This window comes from Octopus bimaculoides, chromosome 1 (genome assembly GCF_001194135.2).
Source record: "Octopus bimaculoides isolate UCB-OBI-ISO-001 chromosome 1, ASM119413v2, whole genome shotgun sequence".
Classification (NCBI taxonomy): domain Eukaryota; kingdom Metazoa; phylum Mollusca; class Cephalopoda; order Octopoda; family Octopodidae; genus Octopus; species Octopus bimaculoides.
In genome coordinates this window covers 151,571,010-151,578,600 of record NC_068981.1, presented here as the reverse complement: position 1 = coordinate 151,578,600, position 7,591 = coordinate 151,571,010, and the positions used below count along the sequence as shown (strand labels likewise).

Below are 7,591 nucleotides of genomic sequence, written 5' to 3'. Positions count from 1 at the left end.
CTTTATATATATATATATATATATATACACAGTAGACAGATGGATAAAGATATGAGAGCAGACATACGGGGGCGGGGCGCTCCAACACAGTGTCCTTCAGTCAATTTTCTCTCAAGATATTGGTTAACCTGTGGATTTTGCTGGAAGCATTTATTCTGCACAGTGGGATAAACTTCCATGTACGCATAATTTTCTGGGGAATACTTCTGAGACTTGCAAAACCATTTTGAATAACATTTATAAAGAAATATATGACACGAATGTCAAAAAGCGTATGACTAAGAAGCATTTCATTCAGAAAGATCAAACTTCCATAAAATCTCATAGATATATGTACACACAATGTAATCAGTGGGCGTAATACATAATTGTATGCTTAGAAAGTCTTCTTCACAACTACTCTTTTTCGGAATCGATCCGAATGTGAGGCACGTTTAGGAAGTGTCTTCTTCCATAGCTCCCGGTTGACCAATGTTCTATTAGTGAAATTTGAGGCAGATAATTCAAGAGGGCTGCTTTTGTTCTTTGCTGAGAGAGTTAGTCTGTTCCTGAATTATACACCACAGACATTAGCCAGTTCTTTCTTGTAAGCATTCTGGACAGGTCTCCAGTCTGAGGGTAACATCTTCCCTCTACTCTATGAGGCTCTGAAAAAGATCAAGGATGTTACTGTTCGTCGTCTGCTATAGTCGATAAAAAGGTTACTGTGGTTTAAATTAAGTTTACCCCCTCAGACACACACACACACATGCTCGCGCGCACACACACAATAAACGCACACACAAACACACATACACACATGTACGCACTCCCCCACACCCACGCACACAAAGAAACGTCAAGTTTTTTTTTCTTCATTAACCAATGTTTTAAATTTAATGTGTAATTATTATAAGGCGGCGAGCTGGCAGAATCGTTAGCACGCTGGGCAAAAGGCTATGCAGCAGGTCGACTTTGCCTTTCATCTTTTGGGGTAAAAATGTACCAGTTGAATAGAGGTCGATGCAGTCAACTTATACCTTTCCGTAAAATTCATGCCCTTGGGCCAAAATTTGAAATCAATATGTAATTATTGTGAGTTCAAAAAAACAAAATGTAATAAGTTTCTCAGTATAACCTACTATACCCCTCCTTTCGCAAATACAAACAAATTGTGACCGATATATTCACATTGTTATATTTAGAATGTATCACTTTTCATATTCTGATTTCGAATTCTACTAACGTCAACTTAGGGAAACGTCCATTTAGAATCGATAAGTATCAGTGAGGAATGAGAGTGGATTTTAACCTAACTATACTCTTCGCAATAAATTTAAGAATCTGATAATTTGACAGACATCACTTCTATTCACATTTTGAAAATTAGAATAATAAATTATATGAAAGATGTACCAAATGCGGATACTTGTATCCTTTCTAAGTACTTACTGCACATTCTGTGCGTACACATGATACACTATATACTACATTAATGTTTCACTAGCATTTTAATGTAACTGAACAGTAAAACATTGTCGTAGTTAATTCTCAACGATTTTCTTCTTTTTGTATATTCTATAGTGTGCATGGCGTAGTTTCCAATTTTATGAAATTCTTTGACCGACCAGTTCTTTTACGTTGTTACAATCATAGTATCCATCCATTTATCCTCTTTAGTAAGATTTCCAAAGAAATTGCAGGTGGCTCTTACCAGTTTAGAGATCTATAGAAAATAATTAAGTCTGGCAAATGTCAACTTAGATTGCAAATAGAATTTCAGATTCCATTCTAATAACTAACATTGACATAGTTCAGTTTATCCATTAAAGATAAATGCTTGAGTAATATTTGAAGAGAATTACAATGCAGACACTTTTTTATTCTTTAGTATCAAAATATGTCCAGTTAAAGTTTCCTGCTTCTGAGATTCTATAAGATTTAAGGTATTCAGTAGTAAGGAAAAGATATGATATGTATAAGTAAAGTAAAATTCGATATTTTGTTGCAAATATAAACAAAAGTTCCTTGTAACACACCAGCTATTCTAATTCTACTATTGATAGACAGAACGAGGAGTCTATGCGTCAGATAATCAAATACTTCGAAAATATCTTTGTATGAATGAGCAATTATATTCATGAAAGTATATCAGAAATCTATAAACTAAACTTACTGCAATAACAACCAGTTTGTTGTTACATTGTTTTTCAAGTCTCAGTTTATATGTAGTATGTATGAAAAATTTTCATTTTAAAAATATTTTTGAAGTAATGATCTTAATATCAAATCAACATAATTCTTTTAAAAATAAAATTAATCTAAACTGATAATGTATTCCATGCTTCTCTAAATAGATGGTTTTAAATGCCTAAACTCACCATATTTAACCCAGATATTTTAAATCTGTTTACGCTTTTATGAAAACATATAATATATTTCTTTGTGCAACTTTATACTCTTACAATATTATTTGTAGTCACGATATTGTGGAAAAGCCGTTTAATGATGCGCAAAGATATTAATTTCACTTCCATTTGAGTTTGAAATTTATTTCCTTACCTGTCAAAATGTGGCACAGCAATGACCAGATCACTGACGCAGTTCCATAGCAGTTGCATTGGAACTTTGTGTTGACCAGATCATAAATGAAATGCCTCTTCCACAATGCTTCAGTTTCAACACATGATTTCAAATACAACTCCAAAATTATTTGTTGTAATTGTTGTTTCTTTCTCTACTATGTAATAAATGTTTAATGCAGAGAACATTAAACCAAATAGCTACAAATAAGAATACAATAAATAAGAAAAAATCTTACTCAGTGTTTAATTTTTATTTCAATTTTGCAGACAATCGACAATGCGTGCATCATTCAAGTAGAGCTTTCATCGTATTCAGAAATGCAAATAAATGTACACGGAAAAGATTGGACAATGATTAACGTATGAAAATAGATTTATTTGATGTTAATTACACATGATAAATCAAAAATTGAGAATCTGTTCAAAAGTTTCGTCGCGGACTCGAGTGTTCATGATTGTTACCCTGACCGGAAAGAAACTGAAAGTACGAAGGTGAGCTGGCTATGAAGGAGTGATGCTAGAGCTGTGAAATCTTGCTTGTACTAATTTCAACACATTAATAACTGCATTGTTTTTCTCCAGGTAAACTAACATCTGACTGTTCAAAGAAAACGTCAAAGTAACTAGTAGCGACTTCTCTTGAAAATAGGTAAAATTTCGCATCGCATCAAGTACGTGCAGAAAAATGGTTTAGCTCCCAAGGACATTCATGCTGACATGGTTGTAACGGTAGGCGATGACTCTCCAGCTTTATTTATTAACAGTGCAAATGTGGGCAGCTGAATATAAAAGTTGAAGAGAGAATCTCGAAGATGATCCAAGTTGTGGACGTCCTGCAACTACTATCACCTAGTTAAAATTTGTTTGCATTCACCTTGTGGTAACGCAGGTAATGGATGACAGACGTTTGACTATAAATCAAATAATAACTTAATTTAGCATATCCCATAGGAGAATTGATAATATTCTGTAATGAACTTGCTATGACGAAGGTTTCTGCTCGGTGGGTACAAAGTCTTCTGACACATGATCAAAAGCGCACCGGGCTGATCACGTCACGGAATAATCTGACGTTCTCTGAGGCAGATCCAGCTGAGTTCTTTGAATGTTTTCTAAACCAGTATAGTTCACTTTGAACTAGAGACAAAGATAATCCATGCAATGGAAGCACCCCTCCTCATCTGCTCCAAAGAAGGTCATGATCGTTTCATCTAGCCTCAGTATTTTTGAATGCAAAAGACATTGTGATTATTGACTATGTTCCAAAGGTCCACACCATCAATGGAAAGTACTATTCGAACCAGCTGAGGCAGTTACAAAAGTTACGAAGATCAAACGCCAAGGAAAATGGTGAAAGGGACCTTGTTCCATCGGGACGTTACTCCAACATAGAAGTTCTTGGTTTCAAAGGCTGGTGTGCGTGAATTTGTCTTTGAACTGCCCCTATTCTCCTGATTTGGCCCCATCTGGCTGTCATCTGCTGTCATCTGTTCGTTGACACGAAAAAACACTTGTCTGGTGAACACGTATCGCAGTGATGAAGAGGTTAGGATGAAAGCTTCCTCACCGATGGGATCCAAGCACAGCAACACCAATGAAAGAAGTGTGTGAACAGCAAATATATATATATACACACTCGTGGAAATATACAGTAAAGTAGAAATCACATTTCATTTTTACAACCACGTGCAGTATATCAAAACATACTCTGCAGTGAATGCAGTTTTGATCAAGGAGTAGATTTTTCAAATATTAATTATCATAAAGGTTAAAATGGTTTGTTTTCAAATACAGACGTGCTTTCTCTGAGCGATAAATTTAAGCTTGTTGAGTAAGATTTTCACTCAGGATTCATCATTTCTCATGCTTCTGCTCATTTATCGTTACTGTCTGAACACGTTTTTATTCTAGTAGTTTTATTCTAGTATGTTTTCAATAACTTGCAATTAGTATTTATTTCATTGAACTCTTTAGATAGATCAAAATCCAGCTTAATTATTGCATGAAACTCTTGGGGCTGCGTATTAGCACCCATTGATATAATGTTCAATATTGTTGTCTGTGATTAGACATGAATCTTAGCTACTTCTATTCAAAACATGGATGAATAAATTTTTATCAAATTAAGATAATTCTGCTATATATGTTAGATATTCTCTTTTCTCTGTTGATGATGCATATACTATTCCTCGATTATTTTCCTGAAGCATATATAACTTGTTTTATCAAATTTGTTTGATAAAAATCTTGTGGGTATTGGATTTTTGATATGCGTAAATTTATCTAAAGATTTTTCGGCTGGTTGGCAGCCTTGTTTCGATATGTATATGATATATGTTTACCTTTATCGTAATTATTTTATTCTTGTTTATTTATCCTAGGTTGTACATCAATTACTACAGTCTTCTCAATACTATTCAGCCATGATATCAAATTCTCTGAATACGGCCAATATCAGAACTTATTTTAACAACCTACTTATTATATTTAAGAAGCATGCTGAATAACAGTTAAAGTAAAATCAGAAATGTCGATTTGTTCATTACGTAGGATATAAATATAGATAGTAAACGGCTTATCTGCATATATTTTCTCGCTCATCTAATATATGCTTATCGCATAAAGTGTTTTCACTTTGAGTCTGCTATTTGTACTTTAAATGTTATCAGCTAATAAAAACATTTAAACATATCACTATGAAATTCGAGATGTTGCAACAATTTTCTGAATTAGTTTGTTACTGCACACTTTATGCCTGACGATTATAATCGTGTTTTCTTTTCTCATTGATGCTCTTTAAAACGATCATTTTAAACAGTTTGAGCTGCTACATTTGTGTTCCATACCCCACCAATCATCCGTGATCGATTAGATTTTAAAATATTCAGGTCATCGGTGGATTGACTAAGTAACACCTATAGAAGCTTTGCACCAGAAATACCACATTTCTGCTCTCTTGCAGACTTGTTTAGCAGGTGCGCAGTTACATTCCAGGTATGTTGTTATTTTTGATCTGAATAGTGTGTATAGACGTTTTGTTGATGTCAGAGCGGAAGAGGGCAAAATAAAATTTGCCATAATGTCACGATTATATTATTCTTCTGTACTTATATTTCAGAGTTTAGTACATCCCAAGACAGTGTTTGGGACTGCTATTTTATGCGTATGCTCTTTAAATATACATAGGTTCGGACGTTCAAACAAGATAAACAAACATCAGCATTCAGGGGTATATCTTTTTTTATTTAAATCCTGAAAACTATCAACCTTGATAAATCTAATTTTGACATACAAAACTCTCGGACTTTTTGTCATCTTTGTAGCTTTTCAGCTGATTATTGAGTATATGCATAAATATAAATACACACACGTGTGTATTGTGTATGAATGCATGAATGTATGTATGTATGTATGTATGTATGTATGTATCGGACAATTCATGAGACACTCATTTTCCAAGTTTAGGAACCTTTCCAAGTTGTTGAAGATGACGATGAACAGCTGTATGGTCTGAACTAAGTTTTATTGCCAATTCTTCAAGTGATAATGCAGGATTTTCTTCAAGTAATGCCTATTATTCTGTAAAATAATATTTAATTAGTTTAAATTATTTTTAGCATTTGTGTACATTTCATTCAATTTTAAAAAAAGGTAAAATCGAACAGAACTTATGGGATGACCTGATATATATATATATATATATATATATATATATATATATATATGATCAAGTCTAGATATGCAAGTATATGCATCAAAATACATACATAAAACGAAACGTACAAATCTGCACATATACGTACATACAAAAATACCTTGTTGTTGATGTTCAAATACCAATGAAGGAGCCTTGCATCTAGGTTAGAAACCAGCTCTTTCTCTATTGGCAATAAATCTTGAGATAAAACTGAACAATGACATACATACATGTAGTTTATAGATTACAGACAGGAATTCTCTGTATAGAATAGCACTTCGTAGTGCTCAATAGATTTGAACCTGAACAGGTAGAAATGTAAATGTAAGGACAAACAAGTTAGGCAAGTCGATATACAAAAAATATCAAATGCATTCAATACAAAAAATGTACATATATATGAATATAAAAATTCCGACTTACACCGAATAGAAGTGATATCAGGAATCAGTTGGATTGAGTAAGAGTTTTATGAGTCCAGCAGCTGTTTCTGGTGTGGTTTATGGTCCAAAATAATGACTGTAACTTGATTCTATCATCGGATACCATCAGCCGTCGTCCTCAGGAAGAGGGTGGTATCCGATGATAGAATCAAGTTACAATCATTATTTTGGACCACCAATTCCACGGAAAAAGCTGCGGGATTCGTAAAACTATTACTCAACCCCTTTAATTCCTGATATCATTTATATTCTGTGTAAGTCGGACTTTTTTATTTGCATACATATGTATATTTTTTGTATTAAATGTATTTAATATTTTTTGCATATCGACTTGCTTAACTTGCTTAGCCTTTCACACACACACACACACACACACACACACACACACACACACACACACACACACACACACACACACACACGCGCGCACACACACACACCACACACACATGTAAATTTGCACGAAGCGTAAAGGTGATTAAAAGCATACACCTGCTAGAAATAAGAGCTAAAGTCTTAATTAAACCACTGTACAGCACCAAAAGGTGAAGAAACGGAAAGAACTAATACATTCAAAAGCACAAAATAAAATATTATACAGTTTAGGACATCCACATACCCAGGTTTCGCCTTTTGGATATTTAACCCTTGAGCCTCTTCAGTGTGAACTACCTACTATGTTATATATATTTGTAAGTCCTGGTGTTTTTGTTATGTATTTGTCTGAATATTTTTTTATTATACCTAAGGCACCTACTATGATAGGAATTGTTTCTGTTTTTAGATTCCACATTATTATTATTATTATTATTATTATTATTATTATTATTATTATTATTATTATTATTATTATTATTATTCAGGTCACTGCCTAGAATCGAACTCGG

General features: G+C 33.5%; 1 long non-coding RNA gene across 1 annotated transcript in view; it reads left to right on the top strand.

Annotated features, from left to right (window-relative positions):
* LOC106871886 (uncharacterized) overlaps positions 1-7,591 on the top strand; it is a 19,015-nt gene that overhangs the window by 7,454 nt on the left and 3,970 nt on the right. Inside the window, exon 2 of the long non-coding RNA XR_001409709.2 lies at positions 2,832-3,056. This is a non-coding gene — a long non-coding RNA (uncharacterized LOC106871886). The remainder of the gene's footprint in view (positions 1-2,831; positions 3,057-7,591) is intronic.